Genomic DNA, 17,799 nt, shown 5'->3' with positions numbered 1-17,799 from the left:
TTAACTAAGAATCACCTTCCACATTAAGGGCAAAAAAGATGCATTTAGGGGTTAAAAATGGTAATGTCCAATTGGAATCCCATATGTTAAGGTAAAGGCCTAATATAAAAGTTTCAAAAGCTTTAAATCCACTTAGAGAAAAAAAAAGAAGAATGAACAAGGGTGAAAAGAAAAAGAAAAAGTGAAAAAGTGGAAGAAAGAAAGAAAAAAAAAGAAAGAAAAAAAGTAAATGAAATGAATGGGTGAAAAGCATAAGAAAATAAAAGGGATTATACCTCAAGGTGTATCCTTCAAATGAAAGAATGATCATTGGTTTTAATTACCCTTAAACATTTATTTTGGGCCTTTTTATCCTTTTCTTTGACAATTTTGAACCTTAACTTATGTTTCGTCCTATGAAAAGTTCATATTAGATCAAGTATGAATGCTTAAAAATTAAAAAGTTTCTTTTGGAAAAATAGACATGAGACCCTTGAACCTTGTTATCGTTTTTTATTAACTAATTTCCTATTTGGACCATTAAACCCTGGTGGATAAGTTTGAATTCTTAAATACATGCTATAATAATAGTAAAAAAAAAGAAAATAAATGTGACTTTAAGGTGAAAACTCTACATAGGGTAGTTTAGACTAAACTTTAAAAGTCATTCCTGATACTAGATAAGGTGGATACTAAACAAAGATAAGTCAAACCTTGTTGAAATATTTAGAATATTAAAGTCCTAAATGTTAAAGAATGGTTGATTTTGAAAACTTGAGCCTTTTTTCATTCCCAAATAGCCTTTCGAAATCTAAAGCCTTGCCCTTATAGCTAACTTTGACATATATCAAAGTATCACATTTGAAGGCTAAAGAAAATGCTTAACATGTTTGATTTTCAAGAGATACATGTTTTTGAAAAAACTTTTATTTCATCTATAAGCCTATATGAAAAAAGTATACACTTTATTTACCCCCTTCAGGTGAAGAAACCCTTTTGAATGAATAAAAACCTCAATATGTTGAATTATTCAATTCATTTGAAAATGAAGTTTTTACCTCTTTCATTTTTTATAGGGATCGACAATTTTTAAGAGTTTAAGCCCAGTTTAGTTAATATCTGAGTTTAAGCCTATATTATCTAGCACCAATAGTATTTTAAGCCCAGTTTAGCTAGCATCAATCAAAATTTAAGTCTAGTTTAGCTGGCATCTAAGTTTTACATCCAGTCTAGCTGGCACACAAGCCCAGATTAGCTAACACATAAGCCTAGATTAGTTGACACCTAATATTTAAACCCAGATTAACTAACACATAACCCTGTTTAGCTGGCATGTAAGCCCAAATTAGTTGAAAAAATATACACCATTTTTCATGCCCTTTAAGTGGTGAAGTCTTTTTGAATCAATAGAAATCTTTAAATGCAAAATCATTCAATCCATTGAAAGAAAGAATTTTCACCTCTTTCATTTCTAATAAAGATCGGTAGTTCTCTAGAAAAATTTAAGTCAACACAAGATTTAAGCTCAGTTTAACTGGTACCAATGAATATTTAAGTGCAGTTTAACTGACACCCAATGCAATATTTAAGCGCAGTTTAACTAACACCAATAAAGATTTAAGCCCAGTTTAGTTGGCACTTAATGAAATATTTAAGCCCAATTTAGCTAAAACCTAATAAAATTTTAAGCCCAATTTATTTGGCACACATAAAAAGATTTATGCTTAGTTTAGCTCGTACTCATGAAAAGATTTAAGCCCAGTTTAGTTGGTACTCAATGAAATTTAAGCCCAGCTTAGTTGGCATCCAAAGAAATTTAAACCTAGATTATCTTGTACCAAATGAAAATTTAAGCCCAGATTATCTATACCCAATGAAATTTTAAGCTCAGATTATCTAGCACCTAATGAAAATTTAAGCCCAGATTACCTAGTACTAATGAAAATTTAAGCCTAATTTAACTGGCACATAAGCATAGATAAGCCTAGTTTAGCTTAGATGTATGTCTAAAATTAGTTGACATGAAAGCCCAGATTAGCTGGCATATAGGCCCAACTTAGCGGTCACTTCATTCGACTTGCCGTTTAGTCTTAGTCATTTTATTTAACTTATGGTTTAATCCCATTTTGCCTTAGGAAGTAATATCCAAACAAAAGTATTGTCTATATCTTTGCATTATTACTGATATTTAGAAATATACAAAAAAGAACAGCTGCAGACACCTAATTTTGTCCAGGATACTTTACCTTATATTTCGGGCTTATATTTGTAATTAGGTTCAATTTTTATTTTTTGAGTCTTATACACAGCCCACTTTCAAATACTGCGTATAAGGCTTAAAATGGCCCGATAAAGGCCTATTCTTAAAAAGTTCATTGGCCATTAAACAAATTCAATAATAATAATAATAATAATAATAATAATTAATAAATAAATAACTTGGCTTAAAATAAAAGAGAGCCCAAATGATTTCAAGATAAAAAATGATAAAAGCCCAAGTGGGCCAAAATGAAATTTAAAGCCTAAAATATGGGCATTCGAAGAGGCTCATTCGGTTTGGCCTTGCATGGGCATATCATGCAAACCTAAGGTGAGAAAAATAGATAATTGAACAGAGTTTATGGCATAAGCAAACAAACATTGAAACAACAAAGTTTGCATAGAGGTTGTGGCATGAGGCATTGACAGGTAGTCAAAGAGGAAAACTGAAGTAGGTAGAAGGCAAATAAAGAAAAAAGAAGTAGAAACATAATAGGGAAAAAAATTGAGGGCCAAACAAAAAAATGCTTTTTAGGTAAATAGAAAATTAAGAACAAGGAAACACAGAAAAACTGCAACAATGTAGACTAGAAAAAGAAAAAAATAAGTAGTAGATGTGAACAGAAAAAGGAACAGTAGCAACGTCGAAAAAATGTAATAAAAAGCATAAGCAAAACCAAAAAAATATCATAGAAAGTATAAGTAGAAAATGAAAAAAAAAAGCAGAACACGAAACAGAAGTTACAAGAAACACCTTATAGTAGAAACATGAAACAAAAACAACAACAAACCCTATAGTAGAAACATGTAACAGAAACCTAAAAAAATATCTTGCAGCAAAAACATGAAGTAAAAATGAAAAACTGCAAAATGGCAAATGCAAAAATAGGCAAAAGTGAAAATAAGAAGCAAGAAAAAGATGCCAGAGAAAAAAAACCAAAAAAAAAGAGAGAACTTTGAGAAAATCAACGAAAATAGGGTTTTTGGACATCAAAACAGAAAAGAGGAGCAACGGAATGAAAGGATTTTGTTGGCAAAAAAGAAACGAAAATAAAGCTCGAAAGAAAGGTTGCATTTTATCACTATTCTTTTTTTATGAAAGCTCAAAGTTTGCTTTCTTCCATTCCATTGTTTTTCTAGTGCATGGTACCTTTTTTTTACAATAGTTGAAGATCATAAAAACTTCATTACCCTTTCCCCTAGGTACCTAAAGGGCTTGAAAATTTCATTCATTTTCATGTTTATTGGTTTATTTCTGTGTATGGTCTGTGGATATAAGCTCAAAGCTTCATTTTTTTTTTTTATATTTGCAGCATCTTGTCTTCTTACTATGTCAATCTGTTGCCAATGGTTTGAAACTTGCCTTTCCTTCCTTGATTGCTTGTTTATGCATGTTCTAGGGTTGTTGCTTGAACATAACAGTTTGAAAGTTTGTCTTGATGTTTTGGGGTTGTACAGGGGTTTTAGAGTTCCCTTCTCTCAAGTTTTTCTTTTTTAAGTTTTTTCTAGTTCTTTTAAAAATTAGAAAGCGTTTTTAATGCAAAACAATGAAGAAAGTGGCTAAATCCAAATAGATATAAAAATTATTTTTTAGAAAATTATGAAAAATAAACTTGTTTTGAATAAATATAAAAATCCAAGTTTTAGGAAATCATAAAAAGCAAGCTTGTTCCAAAAGTCTACTTTGATATTAGAGATTTTTAGAGAGGTTTGTAAATTCTTAAAATTCAAACCCTAAAATTCAAACCTTAAATCAAAATCCTAAATGAAACCCTTAAATTGAAACCTTAAAACTTAAAACAAAACCCTAAATCAAAACACTAAGATTAAAACCCTAAATTGAAGCTTTAACTTGAAACCCTAAATTAAAACCCTAAATCAAAACCTTAAATTGGAACCCTAAAATCAAAACCTTAAATGCAACCATAAAACTGAAATCTTGAGTGAAACTCGAAACCTTAAATCCTAACCCTAAGCTTTAGTTAAATTAAACTTTGCAACCTCAAACCTACCCAAGACCCCAAACTCGTTTTTAATTTTTAAGGATTTGCATAAAAACCTTTTATGAAATATGTTTTCGAATGCTACCTAGATGATGGGGTATTTAAGGAATTTTATTTCATTAAGAATTTTCATACATTTTCGTAACCTAAAATAAATTTGTTTGTTTAAAATAACAAATATAAAATAACAAAAAATAATAGAATGAGATTTTAAATATAAATAGTTGCACCCAAACTCTACCTTGAGGTTGAAAAGTCCAGGTGATCTTTTTATATTTGAAAATCTAATTAAAAAATTTACGTTTTATCATCATTTGCATATGTATAATTTTTTAGATTAATGTGTACATTTATAAAGTGCATATATTTTTGTTCTAATTATTGATGATTAATATGAATTATATCATTTTCTATTTTTTACTGCATAAAAAGTTCTTAAAAAATTAGTTTTAAGTAAATAAAATTAAAAAGCATTCCATGAAATATAATTATTGGTATTTTGTCTAAATGTTGGAAAGTCATCGATAATTATCTTTTACAAATAATGTTATTTTATTATTTTTAAAGCAATGTTATGATAAATATTAGATGAAAAGACTATCTCTAAATTCTACCTTTATATTGGAGAAGTTGAAAGTATTTTTTTAATTAGAAGTTTTTTGTAATATTCCTAAATAAAGATTTTCTTTATTTGATTTCTTTCTTAAAAATGAAGAGAATTACAATTAAATTTCATATAAAAACCTTTTTGTCCAAAATTATACATAGTACATAATTTAATTAGTACCAATTTTGTAGGCGCTGTGGGGATGCTAATCCTTTCCCATGCGTAATTGACTTCTAAACTCAATCTTATTTTTGTAGATCAAAATTATCTTTTTAATAAACTCAAAACCCATTTTATTAAAAAGATAAAAATTTTTGGGTGGTCAATCATGCCTTAAAAAATATTGGTGGTGATACCCCATGTTTTTCATGATTTTAAATTTTTATGTCTGACGATTGAGTCTTCAGACTAATATGTTATGACAATTTATCAAAGCATAAAAAAAAGGCAAAAAAGAAAATGTCGAGTTAAAACTTGACAAAAATATACCTTATCCATTTCCTTGATAAAATTTTAATGGAATGATTATTAGTATAAAAAATGATTTGACAGAAGTTTGTAAAGTGATCTAACTGAGGTCATTACAAAAACCTGACCTCATACCTTACAAAAAATTTATAACAAAAAAAAATAAAAAACAAAAAAAAAATTAGCCTACATTCTCACTAATTTCCCCTATCATCAACAACAATAGTAGCAAGTCCCTTTTCAGCTTTAAGTGCAAGAGTAGTCTTAAGTTCAGCATCCATAGTCTAGTTCTCATCCTTATCATCCTCTTTTTCTTCTCCTCTAGGCTAGATAGGAATATGGTCTTTAGATTGTCTAGCCTGATGTTAGAGAGGTAGAGATTCAAGTTGGCGAACTTGAATTACAGCTTATCCTTACAGACCTCAAATATGTCGAGGATGTTATTCCTTGAGAATTCGACTTGAAGGACAAAATACCTCTTAGAAGCCATGAACTCTTGAATAATCTCTTTGTATTCCTCTTTAGCCTTCTCTTTAGCCTCATTCCAACTAGCCTCTTGCTAAGAGCTTAGCCTAATAATTTCAACCTAAGTCTCATTAAGTTTAAGCTTGGCCTATGATTCACTGACTCAACTGAGGCCTTTTGCACTTGTATCTCCTCTAGCTTGGCAACTAGGTCATTAGCCTATTTTTTCTACTTCTCTTTCTTTTTTATGTGAAACAAAAAGGCTAGCTTGAAAGTTGGCAATCACGTTATTATTTTTATACTTTTTCTAGCCATATTTCCTTAGATCTTGCTCAGTTTTCAAAACACAGGCCAAGGTTATGTAAACGTGGTGGAGGGCTTCATTAGCACATTAAGATGGATGAGCTAGAAGCTTGTCAAAAACTATAAGAGAAAACTTAGCTCAAACTTTGAAAAATAATGGAATTAATAGAATAATATGAAAACTGAATTAAAAGATAACTTATTTCCTAGATGGACCATGACTTTTGTAAACTTTTTAGCCATGTCAACACTTTCATGAGGGTTCTCACTAGTGTTATACTCTATGCCAGTAGAGAATCGCTCTAAGTTGGGATTCAAGATTTAGACCTCGATGTCTACTAGAGAAGGAAAGGCTTTAGACCTCTACTTTTTAGAAGAAAGGGCCTAGACTTTCTAACCTACTGTTACTTTCTGTTTATCTTTGGTGGCAATAGGAATTTGAGTCGAAGAGCTCAGCTTCTAAATGATAGGGGGATCAACTACTTTAATTCCCCTTGAAAAGAAGCCTCGAGCTGGATGGGCTACTTTTTTTGGCCCTTCTTCAGCTTTGGCTTTTGAAGGTACTTACGAAAGTCAAAAGCCTTGGATAATTAGGTGTTGTTAGCCATTTTTGCAAGATAAAGTAAGTGTTAAAAAATTTTAACAAAACAAAATACCCTATAAGGTTACCTTACACCTACCCCACTATTTGGACTCGTTCGTTATTTTAAATGAGGTCAGCTTATTCATGTCTATGACCAACTCTCCCCTATTAGTGAACTATAAAATTTTATCCTTATCTTCATGGTCACTCGTGGAAAGAGAAATAGGCTTACCATTAAAAAATTAAGGCTTATTCAGGATCTCCTTCACTTTAGGCTTATAATTTTTATTTTTTTTCTTCTTTTGAATGTGGAGAAAGAGTAACTTCTAATTCTTTATTAAGCTCGAGCAATCCATAAATAGCTTTTTGAATGGATAAGCTATCACTTAGAATTGCCTCTTATCTTGTGAATGCCTATTGACTAAAAAGAACTTTCTGAATAGAGTGAGAGTGGAAAAAATACCTAAGTTTTTATAAAAAATAATGAAAGCTATTATATATTAGAAAGAATTTGGGGTGAGCTAAGTGATAGTCAAATTATAAAAAAAAAAAAAAGTTCAACAAATAAAACATGTAAAAAGAGCCTTAAATCGGCCACTATTGTATCCCAACACACCCAGAGTTGGTGACTTTCTAGTAGATTAGTGACCCAATCTTTAGTGGTTGACATTAATACATTGTACCCCTCTTTTAGAAAGCCAAAATTGACCTTCAAATAGTAGACATGATGAACATAGCACATGTTAGGGCAATCTTTAGGATTAGCATTGTCTTTTAAGCTTTTCATCACATCCTTAGAGTTTAAACCTAGAGAACAAGGAGTAAAGAAGGGGATCTAAGCTAGGCTTTCTAAGTTTGATGAGGACTATTCATCATTTTTACCTTTTTTAACTTAGTTGGTCAACCTTTCCTATTCTCTTTTAGAACCTTTCTCATCATCAGAGCCTTTATTGTTAGAAGACTCAGACTCTTAACCCAAAGTAAGATTTCGAGTTGGAACAGTGGTAGAGAGCACTATGATGTCAAAGAAAAAAAAAAGATAAAAAGACTCTTTAGATAGAGAGAAGTTGTGAGGGACATCAACTAGCGTCGACTCAAAAAAAATAAATAAAGAATGAATATATGGAACAGTAAAAGGAATAGGAGTCTGAGAAAGCTAAACCTTAGAAAGAGGAACAATAGAAAAAGAAAGGTAAGTAGGAGAAATTGGATTTACCTAAGATATAAAAATGAAAGGTTTTCAAGCTCGAAGTCATTAACATCACAAAGCTCATCAATGCTCTGATAGACTTGTTCTCCCCTAGCACAAGATTGTCTTTTATTATTTTTTGCTCTTTTTTTGTCACTTTATTGAGCCAAAATGCAGCCTTCAACTAGTCTCTTCTTACAATGACTGAAGGGACCCTATATCATCATCATTGTTATTAAGCTAACCTTCAATGGGAACTACCTTGTAACTCCTTAAATCCTCAAAGCTCACATTAAAAGACATTATAAAAAATAGAAAAAGGGAAAAAATACCAAAGTAGAAAAGAAATAAGGTTGGTTGAAATAAATTGAGAACTTTAAGGTTGGTAAAAACTGATTAGTTTGAGAGTGAAAGACAACAAGGTAAAAAAATGAAGGTCCTAAGAGGCTCTTCATATAGCCAACATTTAGATCAAATAAGCAACCCAAATTGTGCCATGTGTTGGATGATTATCAAAAATGACCTTTACCTTTCCAGCTCTAGATTTTTACTACCTAAATACATCTCTCCTCATTAAATGCTATTTTTAAATAACCAATGGAAAAATCAATCATTTCACCTATTTAAACCGGCCAAACTGGTCATAAAACCTAGGGTGAACTAGTCAAGCGACCAATTTCTAGGTCAACCTTTAGCTAGTCTTAGGGATCAAACTTTAAGATAAGTCACATGAGCCATGTCAATAGTCACTTATAAGCCTGTTTAGCCTAACCTCGAGCTTCTTTGACATAAAGTTACCTACCTCAGTAACCCCAAAATGGTCTAGTTATGCATGTAACTTGAAACGCATGCTCAAGATCAAGTTTGGCACTTATACTCACATGTCAAGTTGGCATATTCCAAAGTAGCTAAGATTACACTTAAACAATTTAGTCACAAGGCTTTTTCTCACCCAACTCTCACATCAAACTCAATGACATTTAATCTTGATAATGTAAGGTCAGATCCCTGGCATAACTTTTCAAAAACCTATGTTCACAAGCTTATGGTCAGACTAGCTAATATGTGCACCAAAAGGGTTTAATCAGGCACCCATCAGTCTAATGCTCAGATTGCTTGATAAGGGAAAAAATTTTAGTGATATTTTTTGGTCCAAAGGGTAAATTGATCATCTCCCTCATCAAAGACTAATAACAGATAGCCATAGGTATTTTGACTTTTAGGCTGACCTGACATATACAGTACCATGTCAACTCAGCTATGTCACTATTCTAGCCCATGACCTCTGATATTTCGCCTATAAATATAATCATTTAGGTACTATCAATCCAATCCATTCTTTTCTTACATCTTTATTTTATTTTCCTTTTGACCTTTCTAATCTCGACGTCTGACTTGAGTGTCGCAGTGCAAATGTGGGGAACACTTCTTACTTCTTCCCTAACCGTTCTTTTTCTTTTCTTGTAATTTTAGGGATTTGACCCTTAGCTCAAAGTTCGACACTAAAACCTAAGGTCTTAAGTTCAAGTCCCACTATTTATGGATTTAGATCAACTTTATGTTTGAGTTCTATAATTATATTTTAATTTGTTAGTTGATTATTTAGTGATTTCTTATAGATGGATTTAAAACTTGATTATACTTGTAACTTCTCTTATTTGTAATTTCATAAAAAAAAAAAATCTTTGATTTAAGTTTAAACTTGACTTTTAAAAAGCAAAGTCCTATAAATTTAATTTGACCCATTCGAGTAAATGGGATGAGTTACTTGTAAATTATTTGAGTTTAATTCAATAAATATTAGAATTTGATTTTTTTAGTATTGAGCTAAGTTAGAACTCAAACTAGTTAGGTAATGAATCGAATTGAATTTTAGTGCTTTAATATATTTATTTAAGAAATTCATGAATTTAATTGAGTCTTAATTTAATATCTTACTTCCATATATTTTTGTCCATAAGCTTTCTCTTATGTGACATTTGTCCAACAAGGGACAGAAAATGATTTTTTTATTTGTTGAGGTTATTGGTTGAGAAAACATAAGGAAAAAGGTTTAGAAAAACAGGGGTAAAGTTAAAAAAATTAAAATAACATACCAAGAGAGAGAAAGGGAGGATCGAGAAATAAAGGGAATAAAGGACTTTCTTTTCTAAACTATCCTAAACGACTCTAACTTCCTCCATATTTCTATTTTTTTTTCCTTCCTTGGTGTCTCTCTTTTTGAGATATTGCCACTTTTTTTTTTGTTTAGTATTGATTTTTCTTTTCAATTTGGCCAAAGATATATTCAAAGATAAGGAAAGAGATCGATTTGGTTGTTAAAATAATTAAAGTGAAAGGTAAATAAAGTAAGATTATACTATCTTTTATTTTTAAGATTATACTATCTTTTATTTTTGTATTTTCTTGTCTTCGTATGAAAAGTTATTTTTTTTGTTTTAAATCTAAATTCCCTTGAAACCATAAAAAGATGTAAGGCAAGTGAAAAAAAATTATTAACACTGAATAAAGAAGTTTCTAGTCTCGAATAAGTTACTGACAGTTGACAAATCTATTCTTAAATAAGTCACTAACAGTTGAGAAACTCTCTCTCGATCTCATTTAATTGCAGCTAATCAGAAAGGGAAAAAGATGAAGACAGAAAACATAGTGAAACTCATCAGTGCTAAAGGGATCAAATTTGTTATTGACAAGGAACCCATGGTTTCTAAAACTGCCCGTAACATGCTTACTTCTCCAGCTGTCTATATCTCTTCGATCTTTACTTATTTGGCCTTTTCAAAAAATTGAGTTTCAAGATTTTTCTGGGTTCTTAGTTGTCTTTTTATTGGAAAGGTTTTTTTTTTTTTTTGTCTTTTGGGTGATGATAAAGGTGATTTTACAAATAGAGCAGAGAAGTGACTTTTTTAGAGATAAATGCTATGCTTCTTGAAAAGATTTGTTAGTATTTTTATTGGTCTCTTCAATATTCCATGTTTATGGGTTTTTATACTTGATTATTCTTTTAGCTTTATAGCCTACTTCTTTCTAACAATCTATGTTTTGTGTCATTTGGAAAGAATTTTATAAATGTTGTGGATATACTTGAAGTTGTAACTTGAATTTAGAAAAAGAAAAAAAAACAATTCTTGAAACCCATTCAAGCATGAAAAAACCCAAAAATTAGCCTAAAACCAAAATTCCATCAACATGTTCTATCTGTGAGTGAGAAAATTTTTCAATTACACCTACATAATTTGGTTGCATTCATGATGATTTTCTAGAAATTTCCAAAAGCCAAAAAAATAAACAAGGGAGAAAGGATGATAGCTATGATCTTATGTGTTCAAAATATATATAAGGCAAAAAGAAAAGTAAAAAATTGACTTTAAGTTCAATAGTGGACAAAAAGGCCATCAAAATGTGCAAAAGGATACATGAATAAAAATTAAATAACGAAACTGACTAAATTGTTATTTAGACAATTTGAGATTCTAGGTAAGATAATATGACAATCTAAGGTGGTATCTGAAGTGTTCAAGTGATGTAACCACCTTCATATCACATTGATCTAATTAGACACATCTGTCATTGCTAATTTCCAAAAAAAATGTTACTATTATTTTTAAAATTTTATTCTAGAGGATTCTTTTTTTTTTTTGGATTAGCTTATAAGTTAGGTAGTTTTAAGTATTTATTAGCAAAATTTAACCTCTTTTGACTCTGTTTCTAACATTTAATTTGGTGCTAGTTTTGTTGCTCACCTTTATTTTATTTTGAAAGTAAGAAACAAAAAGTGATTAGATACAAAAGCAAACAATTGTTCAAGAAATCTAACATATATATAAGTCTATCCTCATGTTCTTCCTAGCGTGTCATGTGGATTTTTTTTTTAAAAAAAGTTTTTTAGTTTAATTATTAATTTAAAGATTGGTATCTCCTAGGCTGCTGTGTCTAATTAACATGCCTTTACTACTGACATATCCTTACCTATCATACCTACTGTGTATTGAAATAAAGTGGCCTTAAGTGTGCTATCATTTCAAGAGACAACTAAACTTGCTTACTTTGATGCTCGGGTATTATATTCATATGCTACTATTGTTTTCCTATTTTTCTTTTAATAACTAATAAGTGATCCCCTTCTGATGATACATATACGTGCATCTTCACTTTTAGGTTAAGTTCTCGGGGGTTGTGTAATTATCATTTAATTGATCTAGGCATGGCTAACTAACTGAATTTGGATGTTCGTCATTTCTTTCTTTAAGTTTTGCATCCACAATCCAAGATACCAGCTAGAAAGTGTGGTATTCCTATTAGGGTTAAAAATTCTTACAATTTTAATGCTTTTAGAACTTTTATCACCTAGAATAGAGATATGAGTAAGGTCTATAATAGTTATGCGTTTTTTTAATGAAATCGAAACTACTTTAATCATTTTTTTCCTAATTGCAGCCAGTACTCACAACATTATTATGAATATTTTCAAAATATTACCATTTTTTGTTTTTAATGTATAAAACATGCAATTTTCCTTTTGTTATTTGTTCATTTATATTTGTTGGCAAATTTTGATGGATGTGGAAGCTATTAACTACTTAGTGTAGTTAACCTTTTCTTCTTGTATTCTTTATATGTTTATGTAATGGCTACTTTTTTATTATTCGCAATTAAATTTAATTACATTCATCACCTTGGAATTAAAAATCAAGCCATGGAGCTTGTTTTTCCTATGCGAAACTTGGTGAATGCTTCAAACTTCATAATGGTTTATCCTAGGGGGATGGCAAAATTTTCAAGCCTGTCTAGAATCAATGGATATGATTCATATTTGGGAAAGGTTTTAGAGTTTAAATATATTGACATTACTATTTAAAATTTTCAGGTACCAATATTATAAAGGTTGGATCTTTTTTATCCACACAATATCACTCATGAAATTGAACTTTATTCATAAACAAAACTTTTTATAATATCATTTTTTGTTGACATGGATTATGTTTAATTTGCTTATGAATAAAATGGTAATCGCATTTGATTAGAAATCACAAGCATCGTTTTTAGGTTTAAATGATTTCAATATAAAAATATAGATAGCTAGTTGGATTCATGCACATTAATTGATACCTGCATTTGCTATCTTTTATACATCTCTCTATTTATAACTAGAATATTAGTCTATAATATACTTGGTAGAGAAATAATGCAACATTCGACAACAAATTGATTCAATATTACAAAAATGAAGGTAACAATGAACAAATAATATAAAATCTTTAGTTATAGATGTCTAATTATTTAAAGTAAAAATTGTAGGATGTGTTTGCTTCCTTCTTCCCGTAGTAAAAAAAAAAAAAAGAGTTTGCTTCTTTTAAAAAACAACAAATTGGACAAATAAGAGGATTTACCAAGTCTTTTGGTATTATTTTTTGGTATTATTTTGAAAAGGTCAAACTACAAAAATGATACAATATAAAGGAACAAGAAATTAATGAACTTGATATAAATATCATACTATATGAATTAAAGGTGATAACGGTTCGAATCAAATCATATACAATTTAGTTTTTTAGATAATGCATAGTATTTAAATTTTTAAAATCTAATTCGAATATGAACCCATCCATTTTTAAAATCGATTTGATCTAAACAAAATTCTACTTGTTCAATTCATTGATTACTATTTTAATTTGATTATTAACATATTTAAAAAGATTTATACATAAAATAATTATTTCATTTTATAAAAATTCAAAACATATATAAAAGCAATTAAAAATATATAATTTAGTTCGAGTCAATTTTTTTGGTGTTTCACTTCTTGATCTAAAATCCAATTTGAACATAATATATATTTAATATCTAAACTTAAACCGAACTGAATAAAAAAAATCAATCCAAACTAAATCAAATACTATGATTGAATTATTTTTTATTTTTTCAATTTTTCTCACTTTTATTGTGAACAAATTAGTACGACTAACAAATAGCATACAGCTAGACAAAAAGCTAACTCATGCACTTTGCCAAGTAACAACAATATTGATGTAGTTGTCTAATTATCTTTTTTACTTCTAATCTTTTTTATTTATTGGTTTTTGTATATTGTGTATATTATTGCATTAAAATCTATATACTTAAGATTAAACTTAAGTCTATCACATCCTCTAACAAACGTTTTTTGACAAATCATCAATTTAATACCAATTTACATTGCAATTAAAGGCCATATGTTTTATCAAGTCATGTCACTTTTTTCTTCTTAATGCTACCTACGTATTTGTTAGTGCCATTTGTCTAGATAAATTGTTGACCGCTCTTAATGTTTAACAAAACTAGCATTGGTTTGAATGACAAAATATAGGTTCTAGTTTTCCTTTATTATTCGTGGTTTTACATCCTTTGCTTGATCGTGGTTTTTTTTTTTTTTATCAATGCTTTTGGTGTCTTTTTTTATTGTGTTTTTTAATGTGTGTTTTTTGTTTTCATCGTTATCTTCTCTTTGGCATAGTTTTTTTTATTTTTATCTTTAAAGAAAACTTAATTTCTCTTTTATCTTTCAATGTATTTAATTTGAAAGAAAATTTCATTTCTTGAATGTTTGTTAGCCTTTAGTTCTTTCCTAATTTAATTTTTGTAATTGTCAGTTTAGTGCTTTCAATGTATTTGGAAAAATGTTAATATGGGAAGATTGTAAACTATAAAAACAAGTCATTGTTTTTGGTTGACAAATAGGGATGTCAATCTTATCCATACCTAATGGAGAACTTAATTTTTTATTCGAATGGGGATGGAGATGGGGATGAGTATTACATTATAGGTATGGAGGTAGAGATAGAGATGATTTTAAATTTTTATTAGATACGAGGATGGAGATAGGTAATGTAGCACTTGCCTCGTACTTATACCATACATATATATTTATATATATTTAGTACATAGATTTTTATTAAATAATATAAATTATTATTTTAGATTAATTAAAATTAATATATTTTTATTGAAATATATATTTATATATATTTATAAAAAATTGCCTAAATATATATAACAAAAAAAGAAAAACCAAAAAAAATTAGTTTTTATTTTTTAAAAAAAGCTATGGGTATGAAGATTACCTATACCTATTAAATACCTGTGGGAATAAAGATAGGGATAAATTTAAAATACCTATTTCGTATAGGTACGATGATAGGTATAATATAAAATTTGAGGATGAGGTGGGGGAATACTTTACCCTGCCAATACCCTACCTATTAATAACAAGTCTTTATTTTTTGTTGTTATTTTCATGTCCAAGTCTCTTCTTTGCTTTTGGTTGTTTGTTTAAGTTTGTTTTATATTTTGTGTTTTTATTTAGTTTCATTCTTTTAATGTGAGTTTTTTTATTTTAGTTTCCGTTCTTAAGGAATATGAGTTAAGTTGTTTAAATTATTGTTCAATTACCTTAAAATATTCTGTATTTGCTGATAAACCTACTCCACCTTTTGCTTTTAAATGTTATTGGCATGCTAATAATAGTAAGGTTTGTCAGTGCTGTTGAAATCTCTATTTCTAAACAAACAATTACTAAACGTAATGTCTACATTTAGGAATTGAGGTTAAGTTAAAAAATAAATGCTTAAATGTGTTCATATTATTTAATTATTAATCAATTATTTTACTTAAATTATATTCTTCTACTTTAGTGGCCACATATTGAAAGTTATATTATGGGTTGACCTGGTTTCAAACATTAAAGAAGAAGAACCATTTAACAACATAACAAATCCTATTTTTATTTTTGTTACCACAATAATCAAAAACTACTTTGCATGCTAATAATAGTAATCCTTTTTTTGCCCTACTTTGCATTTGAGTTGTATATAGAAATATATTTTAATTTTTTTAAATTTAATGTTTTGACTTTCTTTAAAAACTAAAATATAGGTCAACCTAGACATACCAAAGACTACATAACTAAAAAAGAGGTATATTATACTTTTTCTTTTTTGTGTTTATGTTTATGTTTTTTTGAAAGTAAAATGCCTCAGTGCTCTATGTAAAACTCAAATATACAGATTAACTAATGAATGTTCAGTTGTTACCAGTTGAACACCAATTATAGCATCTCATTGTTTGACTTGAGACAATAAAATGCAACAATAGTTGAATTACTCAATTCTAATCCTACAAAAATTCAGGTATTCAGTGACTTAAAGAGTTTCAAATTAATTTATTTAGAAATTCTTACTTTTTTGAATCAACACTGTGCTCAGATGCAAAATTCTTCGATAAGGCCAAAATCATTGAGATAGATTCATCCATAGGATGGTTCTACAATGTATGCAACCAATGCTGGTAAAGCATTTTATAATGCGCTGGATTGTATTGGTGTCTAAATAATCACGACAAAAAACTACTACTGTTAATGTAAGAAATCTTTGTTGTTGTTTTTTTTCTTAATTCTATCTTAATTCATTCTTCAATTTTGCTGAAATTTAAAACATTTTCATTTCTTTTTCATTGAACATGTGTGGATTGGTTAAGATCTTAGAGATTATGCTTAGTATATCATTCGATGGATTTGTTAAAACTTACCATTTATGTTTGTGAATTGAAATGTGCCATTTATCTATAGAATATATAAGTTCCAAGGCTCAAGTACTTCTTTTATAACATGTGTTGCTACACTCATACCTAATTTGTTTCTTGAACTTTATTGACTCCAATCTTGAACCAAAAAGTATATGAATGTTGTAACTAGAATAATTGCTACAAAATTATAATACTATTGCTTGCTAAGGCTTTGACAATAATTGTAGGAAATAATTTCTTTCTTCATAAATTTTTACAATGAATTGTCAAGAGATCTAATGTGGGAACTGAACCTCATCCTATAGAGTTTTGAAACATGTTGCTTTATTTATGTTGTTCTAAAAGAAAAATTGTTGGCACCTTAACATAGTATTTTGTGTTGTTGGTATTTGCTGGCCACAAAATTTGAATTAGATTGTTATAGCAAAAGAATGTTAGCAATAAATTGTTCTATGTTGGTCAATTTCTTAAATTTAGATTGTTCTACCAATTATACAAAAATAATAAACTGTTTTTATCAACTTTTAATTTTTTATACCTAACATCTTCTCTTACAAATTCTTATCAGTGAGCTACTACATTTTTTGTGTTAGCTACTTTATATGCTCTTAACATGTTTACATAATACAGCTAAAAAAAGAGAATTTTTAAAACTATTAAAACAACTTATTTTTCTAAAAAATGCAACAAATAATCTTTGGTTTTGTTTTTTAGTATTATTTAAGTAGTTTTTCCATAGTTACGTCTTTTTCTTTGCTTCTTTGTTAACAAAAATCTTATTTTGGTAAATACAATATCTTTTAAGCAAACATCTTTGTTGACTTTATTATTTACTTTTTGATATGTTCTCTTCTTTGTTGAAAATAATGCATTTAACTATGGTCATGATCTTTGTGGGCAAGGTTGTTCTAATAGTTTCATTGCTTGATGTTTATTTGATGATGATTTATATTTCTTTAATTTATGTTTGCTAACTTTTCTACCGATAATCTTGAATTTTTTACAGCCTCAAATTAAACATGCTGATAGAAGATAGTATATGATAGATGAAATTGTTAGCATTCACCAAACCAGTTGAGAAATTTACTAACACAACATGTAATTGGGTCACTTGACAAAATAAATGACTTTTCCAACACCAATCGCCAAACTCATCAAGCAAGAGTAGACTCTTACAGTTGGTTTTATAAGGCAAGCCATCAATGTAGGTACACCTTACTTGAACACTGAAGTTCACATTTTGTAAAGCTAAAGTTTGATGCTTATATTTAAATTTAGGACATAACTACTTGTGACAACTAACTAACTATGTTTGTAAGATAAAGTTAAACTTTGTTAATTTTATTGCATTTACAATTAAGTATGTTTATATTTTTAATGTTAA

This window comes from Durio zibethinus, chromosome 15, assembly GCF_047325235.1.
Source record: "Durio zibethinus cultivar Kanyao isolate XHJ-2024 chromosome 15, ASM4732523v1, whole genome shotgun sequence".
Taxonomy (NCBI): domain Eukaryota; kingdom Viridiplantae; phylum Streptophyta; class Magnoliopsida; order Malvales; family Malvaceae; genus Durio; species Durio zibethinus.
The sequence above is the reverse complement of the archived record's forward strand: the minus strand, read 5'-3'. Positions refer to the sequence as shown.